Source organism: Amia ocellicauda, chromosome 22, assembly GCF_036373705.1.
Source record: "Amia ocellicauda isolate fAmiCal2 chromosome 22, fAmiCal2.hap1, whole genome shotgun sequence".
Lineage (NCBI taxonomy): Eukaryota > Metazoa > Chordata > Actinopteri > Amiiformes > Amiidae > Amia > Amia ocellicauda.
In genome coordinates, this window is record NC_089871.1 from 22,017,072 (window position 1) to 22,033,773 (window position 16,702).

The following is a 16,702-nucleotide window of genomic DNA, read 5'->3' on the forward strand; positions in this document are numbered from 1 at the left end:
GTACAATGAAGTCAGTATGACCGTAAAGGTCAATATATTTGGTAAATAGGGAAGACTTCAAATTATCTGTTGTATAAGACATGCAATATTTGAACTGCTTATGCTCAAGACTACTCAAATATAAACTTCCATCCCTATGAATTGCAACCTTTTCAATATAAGTGATTTGATGCTCTGTCCCAATACAGTGAACAATAAATATCAACAGTGTGGTGCTGAACATCAAGAACGATTTCGCTTTTACTGTTGAATCATCATTGTCCTTGACAAACAATGCAGAGGACCAACCAAGAAGGCCAGTAATATGAATTGTTATACAACAAATTACATTTCACTCAACAGCAGTCATTTTAACATAATACACTATTACATTAGATGTTACATTAGTATGACACTTTGTCTTCAGTTTTGGGTGCTAAAATTGGAAATGAAAAACGGATATTGCTGCCCATGAACGAGTTCAAAGAAAAGCAACCAGCTTAGTTTCTGGTTTGCAAGGTAGGTCATGTCCAGACAGATTTATAAGGCAATTTATCAATTTGTTCCAGGCTTACTTTGAGCACAACAATAAAAAAGGACATATTGCAAACAAGGGTTGCAAACAGGACACACATTGTGGGTGTGTGAAAGAAGGTTATTGGAACCGATTAACTAGGATCTCATTAAATGAACGAGATGCTTACATTGCTTAGTCAAAAGAAAACTGAATTAGTAAGATTAGCTGAATGGATCTAATTTAAAACCTTTGCTTGGCTGAACAGCAAGTGCTTCCTAAAGATGTATCCAGGTAGTTTGTGTATGTTTTAAAAAACATGGAAACTGAAGCTGGTTTTGTTTTGGTAGTTAGTACCTGACTCAAGCACAAGTAGGAAAAAAAGAAAAGGTTAGTGGGTTGATACCAAGTTACTCGCTCCTCTGCTTAATCTTTTAATATGTCTCATTGAACACCGATGGTGTCTGGCCAAGCTGAACTATAATCTGGAAATTGCTGCCTAGCAGGGTGTTTCTGTCAGGCTCAGGAACTGCTGTTAGTGCAAGAAATGAAACTCGGAAGCGTTTACCAGCATGCATCTGAAGAAGTAAAATCACGGCTAATGTTCCATTCTAAAGACCAGCCCCCCCTCCAAACACACAGCAACTCCCAACATAGCAACCCTTGCCTCCCCAAAATGAAACAAGCCACTGCTTGCTACATAAGCCTCAGTCTGAAAGTGGCTGCATCGAGCGAGAGCCAACGTTCACAGGGAGATGCAGGCTCTCTGTCAACTGAGGCAATTTAATGCACTGAGGGCACAAAGAGAAAAGATGCAGATGCCGTTGGGATGTTTCCTCCCAAGGTTACGTGGAAATTATTTGTAATATGTCTTGACCAATTTTGTGAATTCAGCTCTGAATTAAGACCAAAACTATGGGAAGCTATCAAAACCATATGAATGGGCTATGTCAAAAGTACACATTAGACCCTGGTTGAGAATAACAGGGTTGGTGAAACTGGGGTGGGGGTTGCTGATGGGGCCTCAAGGATTTTGAGTGATTTTTTTATTGTTTTATTACCAGACGATTCTGCAGTATTGACAGTGTAATCGAAGTGCACATCGAAGTCAAGCTATATCCTAATCATCCAGTGTAGCCCTCTCTTTATAGTGTGTGAAGCATATTAATGGAAACGCATGCTGATATTTTGTTCAAAATGAAAATCACATAAGGACCAATGAATGGTTACAAAATTCAAACTAAAATTATTAATAATTTTCTTGGGGCCTTAAAAACAAATCAATTTCGTGCCACCAAGAAACTTCCTAGTTTGTGTTTGTTCCCTACCCTTAAAGAGTTACAGATACATTAGGTGCATCTACACTGCCATTTCTGATCCAGATCAAATGCATCAGTACATCTGAGCCTGCTCAATGGTGTCGCAGCAACACTACCATTTGATCAACTTACAGGGGTCCTTGCATGGGCACTAGCAGCTGAGTCCAAACATAATTATGCGTATATATTAAATTAGTCTTTTAAAACATGGAGCTATGTCAAAAGCTGTTAAAGTGAAACCAATTAATAGTTTTTCACAACCAAAGTATTTTAAATTATAATACAATTATATAATTATTTGCTTATATAAAATAACAAGCCATGAATAAATTATTGTTAAAATTAACACTAAATGGCTTGTTATTTAAAGTTAGCAAAAATATATAATTGGATTTTTATTTGAATTGCTTTGGTTGCAATGTTATGTTAACAGACTGTTTTGATATAGCTCTGTGTTCTAAAGCACTGATTTAATATATGGATAAATTAAGTTTGGATTTTGTGCTAGTGCGCATGTGAGGACCGCTGGGGCTGCTGACAGTTGATCCTGATCAAATGTACCGATGCATTCAATCCCCCTCAGAAATAGCAGTGTAAACACGCCTATTATTAACAAATGATCGTGCACCCATTTTGGAAGATATAAAGCTGCTAACATAATAATCATTTTCAATTAAATTGTATTTAATTGAACTCCACAAACCCTTGAATAACCCAAAATATGCTTTGGTAATTTGCTAATTTTAGTCTATAGCAGGGGTGGCTAACCCTGGTCCTGGAGAGCTGCAATCCTGCAGGTTTTCCAGGTCTCTCTAAATGACCAATTAATGGATACCTTGAACAAAGGGACATTTTGCCTAATGAAGACCCACAATTGGTTCAATTAAGCAGTTAACGATGTGGATAGAACAAAAGCCTGTAGACCCTGTGGCTCTATAGTAACTTTAATGAAGTAGGGTGTATATCAGCCTCAGTGTTGTGCATTTTGGTAGGTAGTACTCCAGAACAGGATTGAGAACCGGTGCCCTAGTCAGAGGATTGGCTTTTTGGCGTACAGGTTTGTTGTTAATCAGGAGCTGATGGCACACATTATAAGTAAACGGTTTTAAGATACATATGTTCTACACGTATTCAATACAGAAACAGGAGACATTCTTCACACAGAGTCATCACAATCTAGAACAAACTCCCCAGCAATGTGGCTGAAGTGACAATTTTGGAACAATCAAAAATAGACTGGATAGGATCCTTGGGTCACTTATTTATTAATGGTCACCAAATGAGCACGATGGGTCGAATGGCCTTCTCTCAATTGGACACTTCCTTATATTATGTTCTTACTCCACTTATCTAAATGTACCAATTATTTACATGTAAATATTTATTATGCACAAAAATGCTGTGAATATGACTTCAATCAGATATCTAGATATCAATCATTGCACAGAAAATCAAGTTCTCCATTTGAATTAGAAAATTGGTTTCCTGAACAGGACAAACACACTTCCTTGTTTACAGTCCAGTTAAACATATGGCGCAATTCCACACTTCTGCACCGTTATGTATTTTTCATTTAACTTATGGCATTTAGGCAAAATAGAAATAAATGGTCAAAGCTTACATGTCTGCATAACACCATCAGAGTTTTCAAGAAAAGTGTTTATAAGGCAAGGAATATGTTGATTTTCAGAAAACACACACATTTTCGAACAGTCAACATTTTCTGATGTTTTCCAAAAATTGTGTTTGTTTTGTTTTTTACTTGGTGGAAAATAACAAAATTTAAACATTGTGGAATAAAATGTGGTTTGCATTAGCAAAAATTAGTCATGCATTTTGTCTATAAAGTATTTTGTGGCCTACATGGCTCCCAGATCAGAAATTGCAGATGGCAATGGCAGAATATATCTCAAACCTGAAGTAACAGGGGGCATACAACAGTACAAAAAAATGTTTAAAAAGTAGAAGAAATTCAAGATTTTCTAAGCTCCATTATCTTGAGGTCAACACCTCATACACAAGCTAAGAATGTGCCCAGTCTAATGAGGGCCCAAGAAAAGAGAAATCCAATTTGCAGAAATAGAAGGTCAGTGGAAATGCAAACTGATTCCACTGCAGAGTGCTAGGGTTAATCTCTCTCATTAATTGCAGATTATTCTGGCTAGCAGGCTTGTTGTGTGCAGAACTCATGAGCTAAATTAGATGGTAATGATCTGACTGAGATTCATATGTTCATTCCTTTATATTCTTATTTTTATGCTTTATTTAAAGACACAGTAAAGCCCATAATTTGAGAATTGGGTGACTATGTATATTTAGACTATCTTATATTTCCCTATATGGTGGAACGTCTGGCATATAATTGCCTTGACCTATTAATTGAAAAATAAACAATCAATCAACCAATCAATGTACTGGACTAAAATGGCATCAGCAGGAAGTGCAGCCTCCACATGGTTTGGCCACAAATTTGCGTTAAACGTATTTTCAACAGTTGGTGGCTATGTTGTATAATCCAAAAACCTTTCAGCGATGTCTTCTTTAGAAGCATATTAAGGCACACTGTATTCAAACTTTGCATTCATGCCACTGTTACAGTCTCTCTCAAGTTCGTTTGAAGAGAGTTGCTGCAATACAAAAACACGTTATATATTGTATGTGCACTAGATTACAGTAGACTAATAAAACTTCATACGAGAGTACAAGTCCATTGATTGGCTTATTCACTTTCAAGTAGGGCTGGGCAATATGACGATATATATCGTATGACGTCCACACGTGCCGGATGCATTCAAAAACACAGACATGGAGGAGAGTGAACTGACACAGAATAACCAACATAACCAAAAGATACTTTAATGAGCAAGCGCACACGTTCCGCCCCGCTCTCGTTGCCGGGCTGAACTCGATCTGAAACCACCCCCACCCCCGCTAATTTAGATGTATATAATTAGTATAAAACTAAAGAATAATAAAGTATGTTTGCATTTTAATAAATTGGAAAGCAATGCAAACACATGCAGACATTTTCGTTTTCTTTTTATTATGACGAAGTGGTACAACAGTTTTAATAATAATAATAATAATAATAATAATAATAATAATAATAATAATAATAATAATAACTATTTTGTATTTAACACGTGCTGTACCGGTAAGCAGAATCAAAACGCGAAAGTCAGAGAAGAAATGTACCTAGCAGATGCTAAATGTGATACTATAAACCCGGATGTGGTAAATCTACCTGAATCTATACCATTTTACAGCGCATGTGTTGCGTGATTACTATTACTTGTGTTATTGTTATGATGTGACGGTAAATCATACTGTGTGTGTGTATATATATATATATATATATATATATATATATATATATATATATATATATATATATATATATATATATATATATATATATATAAGTATTTGATCCCCTGCTGATTTTGTACGTTTGCCCACTGACAAAGAAATGATCAGTCTATAATTTTAATAGTAGGTGTGTGTTAACAGTGAGAGACAGAATAACAACAACAAAATCCAGAAAAATGCATTTCAAAAAAGTTATAAATTGATTTGCATGTTAATGAGTGAAATAAGTATTTGATCCCCTATCAATCAACAAGATTTCTGGCTCCCAGGTGTCTTTTATACAGGTAACAAACTGAGATTAGGAGTACTCTCTTAAAGGGAGTGCTCCGAATCTCAGCTCGTTACCTGTATAAAAGACGACACCTGTCCACAGAAGCAATCAATCAATCAGATTCCAAACTCTCCACCATGGCCAAGACCAAAGAGCTGTCCAAGGATGTCAGGGACAAGATTGTAGACCTACACAAGGCTGGAATGGGCTACAAGACCATCGCCAAGCAGCTTGGTGAGAAGGTGACAACAGTTGGTGCGATTATTCGCAAATGGAAGAAACACAAAATAACTGTCAGTCTCCCTCGGTCTGGGGCTCCATGCAAGATCTCACCTCGTGGAGTTTCAATGATCATGAGAACAGTGAGGAATCAGCCCAGAACTACACGGGAGGATCTTGTTAATGATCTCAAGGCAGCTGGGACCATAGTCACCAAGAAAACAATTGGTAACACACTACACCGTGAAGGACTGAAATCCTGCAGCGCCCACAAGGTCCCCCTGCTCAAGAAAGCACATGTACAGGCCCGTCTGAAGTTTGCCAGTGAACATCTGAATGATTCAGAGGAGAACTGGGTGAAAGTGTTGTGGTCAGACCAAAATCGAGCTCTTTGGCATCAACTTAACTCGCCCTGTTTGGAGGAGGAGGAATGACCGTATGTATGTAAGTATGTACTACAGTAAACGCATGATGTGTTGTTGTTTTTTTTAATAATAAACCTTTTGATAAAGGTTTGTAAATCATACAACCTAATTTTGGCAAATATATTCATATACCTTCCTAACTGAGAAATGTAGGCTTGTGTTAAAGGACTTAAGGAGACAGCTTTGAAGTTCTGTGTTTTACGCTACAGGCCTGTTCTTACCAAAGTACGACAGATAACACATCCATGCTGCAGACCCCCCCACTGACATATGGGCTGCCATGCCCGTCTCCATAGAGACTAGCATCATATTCCAGTTGAAGATTTATTTTGTGAAACACAGACATTCAAGGTACTTTATATATTCCATAGACCAGGGCAACAAACCCAAACACAAAATGTTACCCAGCTTCCTCCGGTTTGATAACAAACAATAAAAGGTGACTTAAAACTAACTTAGTGACACTTAAGTAATTCTGCCTCAGAACCAAAACATGCTCAAGTCTTAAAGGTCTTAAAGGTCTTAAAGGAAAGAGCATTAAACAACCATTGGACCATTTATATTTCACATACAATGCAACATTAACATTTGGTAAGAGAATTATTCACACATCCTAATTGATCCTCCACTGACATGGGCATCAGACCAGCCCCCCTGGAATTCCAAGAAGACTCAAATTTAACATTACAGAGAAAGAACACCTGGCTTGTTTGGTATCAACTGCTTTGAGGGAATTGAAAATGTAAAGTTGAAAAGAGATTAGAATCTCTTAGTCTAAAACATATAAAAACCAAAAGTTAAAACTACCAATTTGGAGTAGAGTGGAGTGGCACAATTTGGAGTGGAACAACCTGGGATAAGAAACCAAAGAGACATAATCCAGGAAGACTGAATGGAACCAGAACCAGAACTTCTCCACCAAAAACCTGAAAGATTTGCAACTATCCTCAAGTGGACGCAGTCTGCCAGCCAGTCTGCCGCTATCGAACATCTGCATAACTGGTAGTATATTTCGTGTACTAGTCACAAATCACATAAAACCTAGTCGTGTATAAGATCTAAATTGTAGGAACAGGCAGCATAATCATAATACTTTTGTTATTTTACGTTTTGTGCCTCGAGTATTGAATAGATCTCTCCATCTCACTTTTAATATTCTCCACCCTGCGTGTCCTATCTTTGCAAATACATGTTGTCTATTTACATTTTTAATAAACCTATATCTGTATAAAACAAAACAGTCTCAAGGTTAATTCATGCAGATCAACCTCACCGATAATCTGAATTTGCATTAGTAAAGTATTGTGGTAACTTGCGTATCAACCCGGTCTTGTTTTCTGAGGATTTGACCACTGTGGTTTGTATGTAGGGGGGTCACTAGATAATAGGACTTTATTCAGCAATTATTATTTCTTCTAATATTGATATCAGATAAAAAAGAAAACTTCAGTTTAAAGTCCTAGGCCAATCGAAAGTACTTACTAATAAAACAATAACTGTAATGATAAATTAAAACAATTTGTCCATTGCAACATTTTGGTTGTATCTTATCAGAATAGCATCCTTTCATTTCATTAAACTATTTACAGGTTTCAGTGTAAGACTACAAATGTAAATAAATAATGACAGCGGAAACCCTATAAATCATTTACATGTGAACAATGTGTTTTCACAAGAACCTAATATCAGGGGCCTTTCCCGGTTGAGGGAAATTCCATGTTGTATTCCACTTTGGGAGGGGAAATGGGGAAACTAATTATGTTTTTTGTGAGTGAGTCCATTAATCATGTAATTACAAACGGCCTCTTTTCCTTAAAGACAGAGTTTTGTCCTTCTATCTTGCTTTATCACATTACTGGTTAATTAAGAATTATGTTTGAGCATCTTCGTTTTAATTATCTGAGGGCCTGGACAATTTATAACACAGTGCAGGTTCCAAAGCAGACTGCAGTCCTCTCACAAAACACTAATGAATTTACGAGCCCTGCAACTGGGAAATTTAATATTATTAAGCCTTTTAGAAAATTAACATTGATAAAGTGAATCTGGGAAGGAAAAATGTGGTTTATTTCAATTAACAACAAAAACAACTCTGCTGCCAAAGGGTAAGATGGGAGAGGATGTGGGAGTGTTACACTTAATATAATTAAAAGTGTTAAAAAAAAACAGAAAGGGACCTTTTTATGGCACTGAAGAATGGAGACTGTTTTCTCAATGTCACCAGATAAATTAATTGAGAAAGGGTGCTTAAAGAACATAAATCATAAACCAGAAAGGCACTGATGGCTTTCATGAATAATGTACACACAGTCAGTTGACAGCAATTGTGTAGTGCTTGTCAGAATGGAACCAAAACTTTGGATTGGGAATATTATTGTTTTTTTTTCATATGAAAGAACGGCAATTTTGAAGGAACGCAAATACATTTAAATGGCAGCAAATTAGTTTGTTTGCGACATGAATAATTCCAAATATGTTTTCCGTTGTAGTTATTTGCATTCACACTTACATTGAGTATCAACACAACACTACTTCATACTGCCTACAAAGGAGACTACAGATCACAAGTCCCTTTGTTTGATTGTATTTAATTATGCATGCTTGTTATACGGACATTATACAGTCCATAGCCTGTTCTGCTATATTGTTCTTGTGTTTTACTGAATTTCTCTATATCAAGTTTTTTGTTGACACGTCTAAAATATATATAACCTAATATAATTATTTTATTACAGATCCTTCTTGTTTGTCAGTTGACTTGGAAAATGTGCCTGTACAATGATTATGATTATTTTGATTAATCATCATCAATACTCAAATTACACAACATTTTGCTAGCTTTACCCCTACAAGTAATATCATAACTTCAAGTCAATTTAAGACACAATTTGCTCGGAGACAGTAAATTACTTATGCCAACTTCAAAATCCAGATATGTTATGTGACATGCAAATGGACTGAAATATAAAAAATCAAAAAAAGTCTTAAAAAGAAATACACCCCTTTAGCTGAAATATAATCTAACATTTTGTAAATTGAGTAATACTTGGAATAAATTAAGACCTATTTAAATTGCACATAATAATAGAGTTTTAGTCTATAGGACTTTAAAATATGAGTAAAATAGGTTCCACTTAATAATATGTCTTAACCAATTTAATCCTACCAATGCATATTTATGTGAACCAATATATATTTATGAACCAATTATATATATATATATATATATATATCTATCCAGGGCACGAAGCTCCCGTTCCACCACATCCCAAAGATGCTCTAATGGGTTGAGATCTGGTGACTGTGGGGGCCAGTTTAGTACAGTGAACTCATTGTCATGTTCAAGAAACCAATTTGAAATGATTCGACCTTTGTGACATGGTGCATTATCCTGCTGGAAGTAGCCATCAGAGGATGGGTACATGGTGGTCATAAAGGGATGGACATGTTCAGAAACAATGCTCAGGTAGGCCGTGGCATTTAAACGATGCCCAATTGGCACTAAGGGGCCTAAAGTGTGCCAAGAAAACATCCCCCACACCATTACACCACCACCACCAGCCTGCACAGTGGTAACAAGGCATGATGGATCCATGTTCTCATTCTGTTTACGCCAAATTCTGACTCTACCATCTGAATGTCTCAACAGAAATCGAGACTCATCAGACCAGGCAACATTTTTCCAGTCTTCAACTGTCCCATTTTGGTGAGCTTGTGCAAATTGTAGCCTCTTTTTCCTATTTGTAGTGGAGATGAGTGGTACCCGGTGGGGTCTTCTGCTGTTGTAGCCCATCCGCCTCAAGGTTGTACGTGTTGTGGCTTCACAAATGCTTTGCTGCATACCTCGGTTGTAACGAGTGGTTATTTCAGTCAAAGTTGCTCTTCTATCAGCTTGAATCAGTCGGCCCATTCTCCTCTGACTTCTAGCATCAACAAGGCATTTTCGCCCACAGGACTGCCGCATACTGGATGTTTTTCCCTTTTCACACCATTCTTTGTAAACCCTAGAAATGGTTGTGTGTGAAAATCCCAGTAACTGAGCAGATTGTGAAATACTCAGACCGGCCCGTCTGGCACCAACAACCATGCCACGCTCAAAATTGCTTAAATCACCTTTCTTTCCCATTCAGACATTCAGTTTGGAGTTCAGGAGATTGTCTTGACCAGGACCACACCCCTAAATGCATTGAAGCAACTGCCATGTGATTGGTTGTTTAGATAATTGCATTAATGAGAAATTGAACAGGTGTTCCTAATAATCCTTTAGGTGAGTGTATATATATACAGTGAGGGAAAAAAGTATTTGATCCCCTGCTGATTTTGTACGTTTGCCCACTGACAAAGAAATTATCAGTCTATAATTTTTATGGTAGGTGTATTTTAACAGTGAGAGACAGAATAACAACAAAAAAATTCAGATAAACGCATTTCAAAAAAGTTATAAATTGATTTGCATGTTAATGAGTGAAATAAGTATTTGATCCCCTATAAATCAGCAAGATTTCTGGCTCCCAGGTGTCCCATAAGACTTGAGAGCTATGTCATAGTCGTACGACAGTGATGGTTCAATTTTGGAATCGAAGTGATTACAAATGACATTGACCAATGAAAAACGATAGGAAGACATGTGGATTGATGGAAAAGCTGCACGTCTAACCACGAAGAAGTATACAACAGAGAAAATAAATAAAGACAAGATATTGCGGAGGAGCTGGGTATGAATGGTATCTACTGATGTGGCTAGAATTCTCCTAGAAAGTGGTTAAGCACAGATAAACAACAAAAATATGACAAATTATTTACAAAGATTTGCACTTTGAAATAAACAGTACAATGTTGAACCATGCATTCTGCTTTTGTGTATTTATGATTAAGTGTAGTTTGTGTGCAAGTATTTCGTTTTTTTTATCTTAAATATGTCATATAAAAAGAGGAATACAATTAATGGCACAAATTTCACAATAGTAGCCCAGATTCTGGGCCGTTTCACAAAGATAGAGCATCTCAGAAAGTTGTTTTTAAAATTCCAATCATTACATATGCATAACTAAAACAATCAAAACAACTGATAATTACATTTGTGAATAACTTGATACATTAAAGTAAGTAATATGATCCCCCATTAATCTAGTGCGGGTGAGTATTCTAGCAGCAGATTTCTGGACCAACTGTAGTCCTACTGGTGAGTTTAATAGGCATACCAGTAAGGAGAGAGTTGCAGTAGTCCAAACTAAACCAATATGTTTCTGAATCAATTTGGACACATATTTATGCAAACCAATGTATATATTCATAAAATTATATTGTTGTTTTAGTAGGGAATATACTTAATACTTAAGTACTTAAAGTACTAGTTTGATTTGTAACTAGTTGCATATATACAGTATTTACTTTTCTAAAAATAAATCAATAAATCTCTTTACTTTCCTCTTTCCAAGCTGTGTACATCAAGGAGAGCTCCCCCTGCAGGTTAAACATATATGAATTTCTGAGGAAACATTCTGAATTTCCCTTACTTCAAAGACCAAAAGTCCTCCTTGTTACATATACATTTGTTCAAAAAAATAGATTGGTTCAGATATATATATATATAAATCGGTTCATATATATATTGGTTCACAAAATATGTATTGGTTTATAAATATATACATTGGTAAGAATAGATTGGTTCAGAAATATATTAAGTGAAATCCATTTTACCCATATATATCTGAACCAAAATTGACCCAAACTTACACCCACATGTTTATTGGACAATTGTAAAGTTGCATAGCAATGAACTGTCTTAACCAATATCACAGAGGTTTGTTGTGAGTATCTAAAAGCTTTTAAAGCAAACAGATTTTTTTATTGGTTAAAAATTACCACGTCTCCGAGTGGAGATGGGGAAAACGGCTGCACGCTGAAAGTGTTAACTAAATGAGAGCGCTTTTAAGGAAGTAAATGAGACATTTTTTGAACATTGTACTGCTTCTGAGATTGATAAAACTGAATTAAGCAATTTTTAAAGTATTGTAAACTATTAATTGGGCAAATTTTTCAGTATTGTGGACAGTTATAATAGGGATTTGGAAGAGGGGGGGACAAGTTTATGATGAGAATGTAGAGGGATGGGGTGATGGTACAGATTAAGACATTTCTAGTTCATTTCAGCTGGTCAACATGAATGTCAGAATTCAACCCAAATTACAGAACTGACACAGAAAAGAAAACCGCTAAGATTAAGAAATATGTATGTATTCAACAAATTAAACCCGATTTATCAGCAAAGAAGAAAGATCTGCACTGAGTGGAATATTGGTGTTTACTATCCATACAAAGTAAGCAATGTACATGTATTATTACTAATGTTATGATTTAATATTACTAATAGTAATACTGTAGGTTAATATACATTTTGTATACATTACTTTATATACGGATTTTGATTATAACATCAAATAATACATTAATTCAGTCCACATACTATTAAGATATTAATACTGTATTAATATGCTGTTCATATATACACTCACCTAAAGGATTATTAGGAACACCATACTAATACTGTGTTTGACCCCCTTTCGCCTTCAGAACTACCTTAATTCTACATGGCATTGATTCAACAAGGTGCTGAAAGCATTCTTTAGAAATGTTGGCCCATATTGATAGGATAGCATCTTGCAGTTGATGGAGATTTGTGGGATGCACATCCAGGGCACGAAGCTCCCGTTCCACCACATCCCAAAGATGCTCTATTGGGTTGAGATCTGGTGACTGTGGGGGCCAGTTTAGTACAGTGAACTCATTGTCATGTTCAAGAAACCAATTTGAAATGATTCGACCTTTGTGACATGGTGCATTATCCTGCTGGAAGTAGCCATCAGAGGATGGGTACATGGTGGTCATAAAGGGATGGACATTGGTCAGAAACAATGCTCAGGTAGGCCGTGGCATTTAAGCGATGTCCAATTGGCACAAAGGGGCCTAAAGTGTGCCAAGAAAACATCCCCCACACCATTACACCACCACCACCAGCCTGCACAGTGGTAACAAGGCATGATGGATCCATGTTCTCATTCTGTTTACGTCAAATTCTGACTCTACCATCTGAATGTCTCAACAGAAATCGAGACTCATCAGACCAGGCAACATTTTTCCAGTCTTCAACTGTCCAATTTTGGTGAGCTTGTGCAAATTGTAGCCTCTTTTTCCTATTTGTAGTGGAGATGAGTGGTACCCGGTGGGGTCTTCTGCTGTTGTAGCCCATCCGCCTCAAGGTTGTACGTGTTGTGGCTTCACAAATGCTTTGCTGCATACCTCGGTTGTAACGAGTGGTTATTTCAGTCAAAGTTGCTCTTCTATCAGCTTGAATCAGTCGGCCCATTCTCCTCTGACCTCTAGCATCAACAAGGCATTTTCGCCCACAGGACTGCCGCATACTGGATGTTTTTCCCTTTTCACACCATTCTTTGTAAACCCTAGAAATGGTTGTGCGTGAAAATCCCAGTAACTGAGCAGATTGTGAAATACTCAGACCGGCCCGTCTGGCACCAACAACCATGCCACGCTCAAAATTGCTTAAATCACCTTTCTTTCCCATTCAGACATTCAGTTTGGAGTTCAGGAGATTGTCTTGACCAGGACCACACCCCTAAATGCATTGAAGCAACTGCCATGTGATTGGTTGGTTAGATAATTGCATTAATGAGAAATTGAACAGGTGTTCCTAATAATCCTTTAGGTGAGTGTATATATATATGATTTAAGCAATTTTGAGCGTGGCATGGTTGTTGGTGCCAGACGGGCCGGTCTGAGTATTTCACAATCTGCTCAGTTACTGGGATTTTCACACACAACCATTTCTAGGGTTTACAAAGAATGGTGTGAAAAGGGAAAAACATCCAGTATGCGGCAGTCCTGTGGGAGAAAATGCCTTGTTGATGCTAGAGGTCAGAGGAGAATGGGCCGACTGATTCAAGCTGATAGAAGAGCAACTTTGACTGAAATAACCACTCGTTACAACCGAGGTATGCAGCAAAGCATTTGTGAAGCCACAACACGTACAACCTTGAGGCGGATGGGCTACAACAGCAGAAGACCCCACCGGGTACCACTCATCTCCACTACAAATAGGAAAAAGAGGCTACGATTTGCACAAGCTCACCAAAATGGGACAGTTGAAGACTGGAAAAATGTTGCCTGGTCTGATGAGTCTCGATTTCTGTTGAGACATTCAGATGGTAGAGTCAGAATTTGGCGTAAACAGAATGAGAACATGGATCCATCATGCCTTGTTACCACTGTGCAGGCTGGTGGTGGTGGTGTAATGGTGTGGGGGATGTTTTCTTGGCACACTTTAGGCCCCTTAGTGCCAATTGGGCATCGTTTAAATGCCACGGCCTACCTGAGCATTGTTTCTGACCATGTCCATCCCTTTATGACCACCATGTACCCATCCTCTGATGGCTACTTCCAGCAGGATAATGCACCATGTCACAAAGGTCGAATCATTTAAGATTGGTTTCTTGAACATGACAATGAGTTCACTGTACTAAACTGGCCCCCACAGTCACCAGATCTCAACCCAATAGAGCATCTTTGGGATGTGGTGGAACGGGAGCTTCGTGCCCTTGGATGTGCATCCCACAAATCTCCATCAACTGCAAGATGCTATCCTATCAATATGGGCCAACATTTCTAAAGAATGCTTTCAGCACCTTGCTGAATCAATGCCACGTAGAATTAAGGCAGTTCTGAAGGCGAAAGGGGGTCAAACACAGTATTAGTATGGTGTTCCTAATAATCCTTTAGGTGAGTGTGTATATATATATAAATAATCTATCAATGCAACTTGTGTACCACACTCTGAAGTACTACCTGTATTTCAGGATATTTTGTTTGAAAACAATCTTTATAATTATTGTTCCTTAGTGTCCTAATGTACTCTTTTATATATGTTTAAGGCTAGAACTATTTTGTTTTTGACATGGGTTTATTAATTTTGCATTTGGATCTTTAATTCTGTAGTTATTTTTTAGTTTTGTAGAGGTATTTACACATAAATTAATGTATTGATTTATAATTATATCAAACTAAAGGGAAAGATTTTAGCTTTGAAATAGGATTGTTTATACGTGCAGGCTTTTGACCATGAATTGTAAATTGCTTTGCAACATACTTTTCAAATGATTGATTGTATTGTGCAAATTCCCATCCATTCAACTGTAAAATTGCAAAATTCCCCTCTCCCCTAGCAATGACCCCCCTCCTGCTACATCAAATACATTCTCTTAGTGACCAATTTGGATCAAGGAGCTTAATGTCTGACTTCTCATTCCTTTTGGGATATTCATTTTTTTTTAAAACTGTTCAACCATTAGCCACTGGCATTGTGAAATGACAGCAAGCAATACCGAACAGTTCCCTTTTGTTTAACTTTTCATGCCTACAACTTTTCAAGACCTCTTGAATATAGAGCATCTTGTTTTTTTATGTTTTCCATTAAAGCACTGAGATACATGAGCACTCAAAAGTTTACAAGCACATGAAAAACTGTTGAAAATTGAAATCATTAAACCTTATTAAGTGTATAATTTCAGATTGAGTGATGTTCCTGCAAAGTTGATAACATTTGTTTGAATTTGAAATATTTTTCATTAGCATTTTTGTATTTTTTACTCTCTCGACCAATGGCAGTCCAATCCTGAGTGATGTCACCACTAATAATGTTGTACATTATGGCACACATGTATTAAGTAGTTAATAATAAAAATAATAATCAATTTTTTTTCATAGTTGCCTATGGGTTTTGTATCCAATGTCCCCTTTATATTAGGAAAGGAAGTTGATCCCTATATAGCCTATAAATAATGTAATTAATATATCTCCCATTTCCCCACCGTCTGTTTATATCCTGGCTAACTCGGGAATCACAGATCGGCTGGGAGATTTGTTTTAACCAGAAGGTGGGTCCTGTTCAAAATAGAACATAAAGTACACGCATACAAAATATGCACACACAAACAAAAATGTAAATATAACCATAAAATATAATAATTATAAACAAAACCGTAAAATATAGTTCTGTAATTGTATTGTGGTCTTTTTCTGTAAAATGGGATCACTGCCTTGGGAGACACATTGGTGTGGCACTGTCCACGGTGTGCCAAATTTCATGTGATGGTGTGTCCTGGGCTTTAAACTTCCACTCTAAACAAACTACAAAGTCTTAGAGACCTTTCATAAAACGTAGCACAATTATCTGTAATCTGTATATATTCATAATTTGTAAGGTTGGAATGGTGTAGAAATGTTTTGTTTATGATTTAATGTTTGTAGTATTGCCCTGTATGTTTGGGCTTTGTTGGTTGTCAGCAATTGTGTTTGTCACACTAGAGCAGAGAACGATAAAGTTAGACCAGATGTGGAAAAAGAGAGAAAGCGTAAACTTGCTGTATAAGACCGGGTCATATTTTTGAACCCTGACTATCGCTGCATTTCTGATTTTGAAAAGGAATAAAACCTAATTGTATAGAACCCTTGCATCATCCTGTGTTGTTAAACACTGACTTTACAATTTTTTGTTATGTTATCTCTATAATAGCCAATATCTTTCGGATGTCTT